General features: G+C 45.4%; 1 non-coding gene across 1 annotated transcript; it reads left to right on the forward strand.

The window, feature by feature from the left end:
* The first annotated feature begins 12223 nt into the window (after positions 1-12223).
* Positions 12224-12297, forward strand: TRNAR-UCU (transfer RNA arginine (anticodon UCU)). The gene has a single exon. It is a non-coding gene; the product is annotated as a tRNA-Arg (tRNA).
* Positions 12298-12600: the final 303 nt, after the last annotated feature.

The raw sequence follows: 12600 nt of genomic DNA on the forward strand, positions 1-12600 counted from the left end.
GAACCTGTTCTAGTCAATTTGTTTGTCTGCTAATTTTTTCCCCCCAACAAATATAAATTGAGCAGCTCTCATGTGCCAGACACTGCTCAGACTGATGAGGTAGAAGGAACTCAGTCTCTCACCATCTGATTTAGGAGACAGATATGAACAAAATTGATTGCAATACGGTGTCCTCGGTGCTCCAATAGCCACCTGCACAAGGATCCAGTCTGCTTAGGGTTGTGGGGGAAGTCAGGGAAATGTGATAGAAAATGAGATGGCTGAGCTGAATCTTCCAGGAGGGAAACAATCCTCCAGGAAGATGTGAGGGTGGGGAGAAGGGAAGGGCCTTCCAGAAAGAGGAAGCATTGCATCTCAAAGCATGTTAGCATGGGACTGGAACAGCTTTTTTGTTGGTGGTGGTAGCTTTTTTGGGTTTCTATTATACAGAACTGTAAGTACTTTGGCATGGCATGGCATGGGGGTAGGGGTAGAGAATATTAGTAAGTGAATTGAAAAAAGTGGCAGGGATCAGATCGTAGGTGGCAGGAGAAATATTAGTAACCTCAGATAAGCAGATGACACCACTCTTATGGCAGAAAGTGAAGAGGAACTCAAGAACCTCTTGATGAAAGTGACAGAGGAGAGTGAAAAAGTTGGCTTAAAACTCAAAGTTCAGAAAACTAAGATCATGGCATCTAGTCCCATCACTTCATGGAAAATAGATGAGGAAACAATAGAAACAGGGTCAGACTTTATTTTGGGGGACTCCCAAATCACTGCAGATGGTGACTGCAGCCATGAAATTAAAAGACGCTTGCTCCTTGGAAGAAAAGCTATGACCAACCTAGATAGCATATTAAAAAGCAGAGACATTATTACTTTGCCAAAAAAGGTCCATGTAGTCAAGGCTATGGTTTTTCCATTGGTCATGTATGGATGTGAGAGTTGGACTATAAAGAAAACTGAGCACCGAAGAACTGATACTTTTGAACTGTGGTGTTGGAGAAGATTCTTGAGAGTCCCTTGGACTGCAAGGAGATCCAACTAGTCCATCCTAAAGGAGATCAGTCCTGAGTGTTCATTGGAAGAACTGATGCTGAAGCTGAAACTCTAATACTTTGGCCACCTGATGCAAAGGACTGACTCATTGGAAAAGATCCTGCTGCTGGGAAAGACTGAAGGCAGGAGGAGAAGGGGATGACAGAGGATGAGATAGTTGGATGGCATCACCGACTTGATGGACATGAGTTTGAGCGAGCACTGGCAGCTGGTGAGGGACAGGGAAGCCTGGCATGCTGAGTCCATGGGGTCGCAAAGATTTGTATACGACTGAGTGACTGAACTGAACTGAACTGAACTAGGCTACAGGGGAACACTGAGGGGTTTCACTGTCCAGAAAAATCACAATTGCTCTTGTTGCTGGGATGGCAGATGGGTGGCAGGGGAAAAGGGATGGTTAGAGGTAGACAAGTGAGGGTTTATTAACATTTTCAAATTGTCGTGGTTTCAAAAGAGGAAAACAAAGGAACTAAAAGTAGTGAGAATGGAGAGTGAGAGACAGATTTGAGAGCTAGTGAAGAGGCAGAATTGGTAGAACTCAGTAGCTGATTAAATTTGGAAGATAAAGGTGAGGAAAGGAGCATTGACAGGCTCCATGTTTCCAGCTTAAGTGACTGGATGGTCTGTTCCTTCTCCCCAGGATATATCAAATCAATCTTCTTCTTTCCATTTGCTGTTGTGTAATCAGTTCTATTTCTGGGGTCCAGATCGCATCATAACTTACCTTGATGACTGCCAAAGCCTCCTCGCTGTGACCTCCTGAAGCTGTCTACCATGCAGCATCCAGAGTGATTTATCAAAAATGCAAATCAAATCATAGTGTCTCCCTTACTTAAAACCTTTCATTGTCTCTGCATCTGCTGCAGGATGAAAATCGAAGGCCTTTAACATGACATATAATGGTCTCTAAGATGTGGTCTTTCCAGCCATATTCTTTGTCATTCCCTGCCTGAGACTTTGGACTTAGGCAACCCTTCATATCTTACAGTATCGCACACAGAGCTATATGCTTGCTTGTTCTCTCCCCTCTAAAGTCTTTAGCATGCCTTCCTTTCTGTGTTTCCCCAGCACACACACAACCATACACTCTCCCCGCCCCAACTTCTTTTGCTCCGATTAACAACAGTTCTTACTTTAAAACTCAGATTAGGTGTGCAGCTCTGGGAAACTCGGGCCTCACAGCCTGGATTAGTTTGCCCATATTTTTGGATATTATGGCACACTGGACCTACCTGTACAATCATTCAGCTTTTTTCATTTTATGATTCCATTTATTTTCTGTTTCTCACCATAATCCAGAGCAGATACAGTATCTTCGTGATCTCTGTCTCAAAGGCCTAGCACATTTCCTGCTAAATGATACGTATTTATGCGCCCATGGAATAAATAAATTAATAAATGAGTCGGCACTACCATTAGCTAGATAGGTGGACCAGGAAGAGCAGAAGATTGATGGGGAACTATAAGCTCAGATTTGTATGTTTTACAATTGAGATGCCTGCGAGTCACATAGGGATGGCTATTTCAGGGCAGCCAAATATATCAACCTGGCTTTCAGGTGAGATGTCTGGCTTTCAGATACAGGTGTGGGAATTTTTAGCTCATAGTTGGTAGTATATGGTGTGGTGCTGTTTAAGATCATTCACGGTGAAAATATGAGGAGAGAGAAAGGCGCACTTTAGGGCAGTATTTTTTACCACAACCCAAAGAAAAAGTGTAGCTGTTATTATGCCCCAGAACACATACACTTGCACAAATCCATGTACATGTAACTAAAACAAAAAAATTTATGAAACAGTATATAGTCCTTTTAGACAGTGATGCCCTCAGATGTATTTTTTTTTATTTCATCCTGTCTTATCCTAGCCTTTCATTTCTTTTCTATTTAATAGTATGCAAATGCTGCTAAACATTCTAACTGGCCGTCTGATAAACAGTCCTCTGTAGAACACTGATATCTAAGAAGGAAGAGTAGGGGCTCGTGACGGAGGCTGAAAAAGAAAGCGCAGGGGGTGGGGGCACTGAGAAGTAGGTGGCAAATTAGAAGAGAGCAATGTCTGTCACAGAAACCAGAGGGGCGAACATGTTTGAGAGAACAGAGGTGTGGTCAATGGTGTGAAATGCTGCAGAAAGGTGAAATGAGACTATCGAATTTGGCGAGGGCATTTTTGCATTATCCTGGTTGAAGTCAATTGAAGAATGGATAGGGAGTAAGAGAAGAAAGCCTGAGCCTAAGCTCTTCTTTATAAAAATGGACGCTGCCTGGCAGTAGTCTGCTGAGGATTTTCTCATCCTTTACCTCATTTACTCCTTAAAGGCAGTATTGTTTATGTGTGTTTTAGAAATCAGAAGAGTAATTCAAACCTCAGAGAGGTTCATTTAGGTGCCCCATGGTACCCATCATCACGTAGTAAGTTGGAGAACTGAGATTCAAACCTTGGTCAATCCCGACTTTAAAGTCTGTAGTTTTCCAATTGCACTGTAATGGTTAGTCTATTTTTGTAATTTTGGATTAGTAATTTAATTTCTATGGTCACGAGTTTATGAATCTATGTAATTACAGATGGAGAGGGTTGACAAAAATTATAGACTCCAGAAATATAGAAAATAAAGAGCTAGCATGTACTCACTTAGCATTATCAATTTAATTTCAAACTATTTTTAAAAATTTATTAGTGTCATAAGAGCATGTGGTAAAAATTCAACTGATGCATAAGGTTAAAAATGAGGCAATTATTTTAACCTCATTTTCCATTTGGAGCCTTCAGTGGTCCTGGGAAGAGTTTATTCAATACTTTTGATTTTCTAATTTATCAGTTAAGTCTGAATACTTAACTGATTTTAGCATTTTGGTCTTCCTCTCCCTCCCCTTCCCCATACCCAATGCATAACGACTGTGTTGAAGACTCAAGAGTGATTCAGTGATACCATGCTGCTGCTGCTGCTGCTAAGTCGCTTCAGTCGTGTCCGACTCTGTGCGACCCCATAGACGGCAGCCCACCAGGCTCCCCCGTCCCTGGGATTCTCCAGGCAAGAACACTGGAGTGGGTTGCCATTTCCTTCTCCAATGCATGAAAGTGAAAAGTGAAAGTGAAGTCGCTCAGTCGTGTCTGACTCCTAGCGACCCCACGGACTGACCCCCAGGCTCCTTCGTCCATGGGATTTTCCAGGCAAGAGTACTGGAGAGGGCTGCCATTGTCTTCTCCACAGTGATACCATGAAGGAAAAAAACGGCTCTGAAGTTTAACACTGCTCTTTGTTATGTATGAAAGTTAAGAGTACATCCTAAGAGTTCTCATTACAAGGAAAAAAAAATGTTTTTAAATTTTTTTATTTGGCTGTGCCAAGGGTTAGTTTTGGCATGTGGGATCTAATTCCTCAACCAGGGATTGAACCTTCGCCCCCTTGCATTGGGAGCACAAAGTCATAGCCACAGAACCACCAGAGAAGCCCTTGGAAGAAACAGTTGTTTTTTAAATTTTGCATCTATATGAGATGAATGAGTGCTATGTTTTATCTAAGGATTCAGTCTGTTAAAATGTGCTTTCACCTACCTGTTAGTTGATGTATTTCATTAAAAGATGTTTCGATGATAGATTTTTTTAAAAAAGGCACCAAAGCAGGAGTCAGAAAACCTGGAATTGAGTGCCAGCTTTGTGAATGACTAACTGACTGATCTCGAGCAAATTCTTTTATCTGGGCGGCAGATAAAAGTTTCCTGTGTTTTTCTTAAGGTAACTGAAAGGGGGGTGAGTCACTAAAGGGGGGCCTACAGAAAGCTGCCTTACCCAATGCTGCTGTCTGTCTTCTAAACACCACAGCCTCTTCTTCTACCTCTGTCTCTTCCTCTGCCCTGTGGCCGTTTCCAGGCCCACCTGGCCCTCCTGCCCTTCCTTGGGCTATCCCCCTCTGACCACAAATGCGGGGAAAGTTCTCAGAATCTCACTTCCTGGGATGAATCTTACGGGCACCCCGTGCCTGTCAGTGGATGCCTCCCGTGGAGGGGTGGCAGAGGTCGGAACACGGCTCCCCCGCCCCACCACTTCCGAGCCAAGTGACTCTGGGCATGTCACTTGGTGTCTTTCATCAAGGTTTTTCTTTTGTAAAAGGAGCATAAGGATAATCACTTTTTCCATACTCTAGGGCTGTTCTGATGCTAAAATGAGATAAAAAGTTCAAAATCCTTTTATCATCATTATGTCTATTGTTAATAATGACTCTTAGAATCATAGATAGGTAGCACGAGGAAGGACCTTGGAAATTCAGCTGCCGCTTTGTAAAGGAGGAGAAACTGAACCTGGAGGAGAGCAACTGGTTTACTCAAGGTAAAATGCTTTCCCGTGACCCTGTTTCCAGTGTGGGGACTGCGTACTCGTTAGCTCAGGCTTTAGAAGTCCCAGCCTTTTGTAGGTAGTAATGGACTGTCGTGTAAGGATAGACTGTAGAGTATAGAGGCTGCTATGGCTTGTCACGGACATCACCGACTCCGTGAACATGAACTTGAGCAAACTCCAAGAGACAGTGAAGGACAGGGAAGCCTGGTACGCTGCAGTTCATGGGGTCACAAAGAGTTGGACACAACTTAGTGACTGAACAACAGCAACTGCAACAATCACTTGTCAAGCAGAAGGTCCTTACGTGAGGACACATTTAGTTCCTGGAATTGAAACTTTCATGGATGTACTTTTCAGTTTAATGAAACTGATGTAGTGTAAAAGATGAGTACCTTTCTTGTCTGGCCATTATGGAGTCTGCTTTGCTGTGTTCACCTCAAGGTTTCTTCCTGGCTGGACAGGAAGTGGAGCTGAGGTAGGCAAAAGAGAAAGAAAGCCCAGTTGACTCCTAATATTAGGCAAAACCAATGTTCTTGAATCCCTTGGCCAATGACTACAGAGTAACTGGCGTTTTAAGGATGCATCTTCTAATTCTTTGACCTCTAGCCTAGAGCATTTGACCTTTTAAGAATCAAGGGCCCCGTGTCTCTATGAAGATTAAGAAGCCTACGTGCCAGCCTGTCCTCTGGTAACTCAATGCCATGGGGATTAGCAGGGCCCTATTTGGGGCCTCCCGGTTTTAAAGCCAGTGGTGCACAGAACCCTGATCTAAGAAGTATAAGAGACACAGGTGTGTCGTGGAGACAGGAAGATTCCAGGATGTCTAGAGGTGAAAATGGAAAAGAAGGGAAGGACCAGCAGGTCATTCTGGACAACCCTCAGGAATCTTGATCGGTGTGAACTGGGTAGGGAGATTCAGAACAAGAACTAGAAACTGAAGATTTAAGAAGGAGAAAAGGTCTGGGCTAGGAAGATGGGGGGAAAAGAAAGAGATCTGGGACATGAAATCTGGAGGAAGGAAAAATAGAGCCTGAGGATGAAGGAAAGACAAAATCAAGACTCTGGAGCCAAGTGACAGTCTACTGAGAGGGTGAGGGTCAAGGAGTGTGAGAGGCTGGGAAACTCAAAAAACCTTTGGGATAGTGGTTACGGAGGGCAAAGACGGAGAGGAGCAGTGGGCTGAATCTGGGAGAGACCAGGAACAGTGAGCTTGGGCAACAGTCTTAGAGTAGATAGGTCCAAGGAGAGATGAAAAGATAGAGGGAAAGGGCCAAGAAATTGTGCCTTGCAGAGGATAGTGACTGGGTGGGAAGGGATTAGGGATGCCAGCTGCAGAATGTGGGAAGTAGTGAAATGAACATGAGTGAAGAGTGGTGTGGACAGAGGGGAAAAGACATTTAAATCAGGAAGTGACTAGGGTTGATGTGCCCTGAGGAAGAAGGAGAAACTGATGGAGATGGTGAGGAGAAGAAACAGTGGGAAGACACAACAGGGAAGTTAGTATTGACACAGGAGAAGGGGATGACTTAGAGTTAGCAGTGGAGGCATGTGGAATCTTAGTTCCCTGAGGGATCTAACCTGCACCCCCTGCATTGGAAGTGTGGGGTCTTAACTCCAGGACTGCCAGGGAAATCACGAGAGAGCCTGGATTTTAAAGAGAAGAGTGTTGAACTAGAGAAGAAATACCAGAAATTACACATTTTGGGGGAAAACCTGGGTGAAGCTGAGAGAACATTTTCCAGCAAATTCCCAGAAAGATCTGGCGGGATGTGTCAGCCCACTTCCTCTTCTTTTGTTAGACACTGCTCAGAGAAGGCAATGGCACTCCACTCCAGTACTCTTGCCTGGCAAATCCCATGGACGGAGAAGCCTGGTAGACTGCAGTCCATGGGGTCGCAAAGAGTCGGACACGACTGAGCAACTTCCTTTTCACTTTTCACTTTCATGCACTGGAGAAGGAAATGGCAACCCATTCCAGTGTTCTTGCCTGGAGAATCCCAGGGATGGGGGAGCCTGGTGGGCTGCCATCTATGGGGTTGCACAGAGTCGGACACGACTGAAGCGACTTAGCAGCAGCAGCAGCAGCAGCAGCAGTAGCTAGCTTCCGCATACTTTTTGACCAGACAGAGCATTTCATATCTTTGGAGATATACTCTCTGGAATTTTCTAGTCAGCTGAAGAAGATGGGAGGTAGAAGCAACCAGGAAGGAGAGATTCTGTCTCCAGATTCTTCAGCATTCCTCAGACCACCTCCCCAGACCCCCCACAAGAGGTTGACCTCAGTATCTCCACTGTTACCTTGAGTGCCTATTGGAAGTCCAGCCCATTTTTGAAATAAATTGGTTCTAGGTCTAGTTTCCAGGTTCTAGGTCTAGTGGGACTGAGTTAGACCTGGAATGCTGTCTGAAAGTTGGATGTTGTGATTAAAGCAAAATTGGCTATTTGTGTTCTTTAGGCTTGATTACAAGCTCAGTTGTTACCTGGATTGTCTTACTTCTTTCTACTTAAAGGACAGGGAAAAGATGAGGAGGGAAAAAGCAATCTATAGTCAAGCTCCTTGACTGAAAGTGAGAAAATAGAAGTTCCTCAGTCATGATCTTCCCAACCCAGGTATTGAACCCAGGTCTCCTGCATTACAGACAGATTCTTTACCATCTGAGCCACCAGGGAAGTCTTGACTGAAGAAGGAAGGAAACAGAAGGCTTTGCTAAGTCACTTCAGTCGTGTCTGACTCTGTGTGACCCCATAGATGGCAACCCACTAGACTCCCCCGTCCCTGGGATTCTCCAGGCAAGAACACTGGAGTGGGTTGCCATTGCCTTCTCCAATGTATGAAGGTGAAAAGTGAAAGGGAAGTCGCTCAGTCGTGTCCGACTCTTAGTGACACCATGAACTGCAGCCCACCAGGCTTCTCCGTCCATGGGATTTTCCAAGCAAGAGTACTGGAGTGGGTTGCCATTGCCTTCTTCAATAGAAGGCTTTAGGAACATACAAACTTTATTATCATGGGTTAGGAAAATGCATGAGAGAAATAGACAAATGACAGGGAGCAAGGCCCAACAAAGATGCAGTGTCTGGAGAAGAACCAAAGGCCATTTGCTTGCCTATGGGTATGTCCCCACTGCCTTGTGTAAAGAGTAGGGAATTACGAACTGAGCGCCTGTAACTTCTGCAGAGTAGGGCCTAGCTCCACCGGCCTGACCTTGCAAAACACCTTTCTCAACCTCCCTGGGAGGTGCTGACAATTGGAATGAGATGGGCTGACTCGTAGGGGTGAGAAAATAAGATAGTTGTTGGGGACACTGGAAAATGGTATATGGAAACCAGTGCGGGAGAATGTGCCCATGTTCCTGTGGATGGATAAGATTTGGGACACGGGAGGGACTAGATGAAAGTGTAGTGCGTAAAGGCTGTACTCTCCAAACGGTTACACTGTCCTCCTCCATCTAATATCCTTTAGCATTTAAAACATGGATTTGTTGGTATAGGTATAGGGAAGCTGTGAGCAGGGCCAAGATAGGATGTAGGATTTAATTGTATTTGTTTCTGGGCCAGCGGGAGAAGTTTCTGGCATTTACCACGTGTATCCCAGCAACACTTTATGAATGAAATAAGGTATGAGCATCACCAGTGTGTCTGTGGGGTCAGAGGGTGGTATTCAATTAGAGGCATGAGTAATGCTTGAGGCATAGGTCTTTGGAGAATTCAATCAGTACAAAACATTTTTTTGGAAGGAGAATGTACTCATCTTCTTAAGGGTTTACATAAACACAAATGACATACCTAGCTTAGAGAAGAAAAAGATGTACTGTCTTTAATCATTTTGATGGCTTAACCTTATCTTTCCTTCCCCTTTAAAAACTACCACTTTCTTTGATTGTTTCCCTCCTTATTTTCAAATTAAAAACCTAATTGAGAGACATTATTCACACTTATCAAGAAGCTTTATCTGATTGATGGATTTAAAGTGAAATAATAGACGTCAGAGGAACATCTCTTATTTGATAAAAGCCCTTGGACAAAGTCCAGCATATTTTTGTTGATATAGAATATAAGTGTAAAGGGTCTTGGAGAGACTCTTGTTGGGGAGGGGTGTTTCTTGCTAGAATGAAGAGGTTGAGGTGGGGAGTAATGGAGGGATAAAGGAAGGGTGTTCATGAGGAAGGAGATAACTCAGGCAAGATAGTCAAGAATTATATAACTCATGAGGAAGGAGGGGGACAACATCTTGAAAGTCTCAGCTCATCTTTCTCAATAGCATTTTTTATTGCCCCCAGTTTACAGTGAGGAAATGGAAGACTGAAAAGTTAAGTCACATTCTCAGAGTTCTGAAGCAAGCAAACTACATAGCTTGCTACTGAAGCTGGCTGTTTGGTTAGTGTGAACCTGGAAAATCAGCACCTTATTTGGTGGGCAATAAGACTAATTCCATCCTCCCAGGTGGCTCAGTGGTAAAGAATCTGCCTGCCAAGCAGGATACACAGGTTTAATCCCTGGGTTGGAAAGACCCCCTGGAGAAGGAAATGGCAACCCACTCCAGTATTGTCGCCTGGGAAATCCCATGGACAGTGGAGCCTTGTGGGCTACAGTCCATGGAGTCACAAAAGAGTCGGACAGGATTTAGCAACTGAACAGCAACAGACAGCAAGACCAATTCCATCTTTTCCTGTCCGTCTTTCAGAGTAGTTCCTAGATTAGAATATACCTACAGGATCCTTGAGGGTGGGACCACGTCATTATTATCTCTCATCGATGTATGCCCTAGCCCCAAGTGCGAACATTTCAAACGGTGACTGAAGGTCTGGAGGGAGCTGGAGAACTGGGGCTGTTCATTCAGGTTGTAGAGAACACATGATCTGTTAAGGTAGTGAAGCTTTGGGCAAAACGTGGGACTGGTAGATTTCTTGGGTATGGGGCTCAATCTCCCAGAGACAGAGATATCTCTCAGAGCAGAGACAACAGTGACTGGGTCTGGTAGGAAGTATCCCTATAACCTGGGCTTTCCCTTTCCTCATGCCTGTGGGGCTCATGGCTGGCCTGAGCATCAAGCTTCCCTTTACAAACACGTGGGCTTCCTGATGAGTTCCCTGACTGGCACCTTGTTCCTGGCCACTCAGAGTAGTACAGCCTCTGGCCAGCACCAAGTTCTCCTGGTCAGATTCTTGGCGTTGTCTAGGGTAAACGTGTGAAGAATGGTGCAGTCCGTGCCTCCTTGCTTTAGGTCTGTAATATGCATAAGCAGTTTACTTTTCTGAGCTCCTCTCTCTAGGCCCAGACAAAAGGCAAGCTTGATTGGAGTGGCTGCTTTTCCCCAGGTGGTAGACTCTCCCCTTTGCATCCCAGCCTGACTGAATCACCTTGCTCCCTGTTGCTCCCTGATCCCATCATTGGGGCTAGAGGAACGGATAGGGAAGTATGAGCTATTACCCTAGGATACAGTCTTAGAGCTAGAAGGCCCTTTAAGACCTTCTGATTGAAGCCCTTCATATTGTCATGCTGTTCTTCACTTGGCCGTCACCTGTATCTTGAGCTGTAATTGGAGGCAGGGGGCAGTGACCAGAGCGGTAGCCCTAGAGGCGCACACTGAGGTGGGGGAGAAGGGGATTCGGAGCCAGCACTTTACTCGAGTTGTAACCTTTTCAGTGGCAGTGGGGTCATGAACACTGAATCACAGTATTTCGATCAATGTACTGTCATTGGGAACACAGAGACCAGTTGTCCCCTGATGTGTCTGGGAATCAAACAGGATAAAATGAGCTGAAGGTGAGGTTGGAAGGACTTAGATTAGATTTTCAGAAGGACTGGCATAGTGGAAACAGTGATTGTGGCATTGTTTTCTCTAGGAGGCTTTTAAAAATAGGAACTGTTGTATTTGATCTGGGGTAGGTATGGAAGTCTTTATGCAATGTTATGGAGTGATGGTGAGTTTGATTGTCTAGGGTCACCTCTAGCAAGCCCAAGCAGCTGAGAAATTCTCAATCTTTAAATAAGACAGTCCTGGAGGAAAGAAAGGCGGACTTGGAGCTGTAAAGATGGGGGAGGGGAGGCAGGTATTCGTGGAGGGTTGCTTGAAGACCATCTGTGTTTCATTACAGAGCTGCCACACTCACCCTCCCCCCTGTGTGCCCTTCTTCCCACCTTCCCTCTCTGTCTGTCTCTGTCTCTCAAACACACAGACCACTTCTCCGTCTCCACTCCCATCCTTAATTCTAGAGAGGATGCTGAAGGAACATCGTATCAGACTCCCGTTCCCTCTTCCCAGGCTCCATAGATACAGCTCTCAAAGCTGAGGGCTGTACCGTCTTGTGGAGCCCAGTTTCCCTGCTAGTCTTTGCTGCCGTTCACACTGTTTCTTTACGGAGGCAGCTTCTTTGTCTCGGGGATCGAGGGTTTTCCTGAATCTCCCAGCTTTGCCCAGCCCCTGTCTGAGAATAGCTGGACTGGGATGAAGCCACAGTGAGGGAGACGGGTGGAGGTAGAGCAGGCTTCGGGTTTCTCTCCTGGACTGGGTGCACTCTGCTTAATTAGCATGAGAATAGAAAGACGTTCTCCCTACCTCCCTTAGGGATGGGGAGGAACGAAGAGCAAAGACTCACGCTCTGTCCTACTCCATCAGAGATTCTGGGACTGGGGAAATGACCACTTTCACATTCCTCCGGTCCTCTGCGGACCCCAGGACCCACGGTACTGAGAAAAGCTTTGATGGAGCCGGCTGGTGGATCTCCACTCCAGATTTTCCAGCTGTCCCTGTCCCCCCACCGCTCAGAGAGCAGGATGCTGAGATGGCTCGGTGATGCAGAAGGTATGTGCTTTTTCAGTTCTGGTGCTGATGCTGTGTGTGTGGTGAGGTCTCTGTGGCGCAATGGACGAGCGCGCTGGACTTCTAATCCAGAGGTTCCGGGTTCGAGTCCCGGCAGAGATGGTCACCTGGCAGGTACCTCTTTTATTTTATATGCTGTCATGCTAGGTTGATAGTTATATTTATTCCTCCCTGGGGGCTCTGGGAAGAGAAAGAAAACCCCTTTCCTTGGGAATCCTGGACCTCCCCTCATTTTCGTCTCCTCCCTCTTTGTTCTTTCCCTGTTCCTCCCTTATTAATTTTCTATTGTCTAGCGAAGGCTCAGATGCCTGCTACATTTCTCTGCTTAGCCTGACACAGCCTTTGAATCCTTTCTTCGCAGAAAAATCACTGGCAAAGAGTGAGCGGGATGCCTGGCCATAGGTT

Source organism: Budorcas taxicolor, chromosome 3, assembly GCF_023091745.1.
Source record: "Budorcas taxicolor isolate Tak-1 chromosome 3, Takin1.1, whole genome shotgun sequence".
Taxonomy (NCBI): domain Eukaryota; kingdom Metazoa; phylum Chordata; class Mammalia; order Artiodactyla; family Bovidae; genus Budorcas; species Budorcas taxicolor.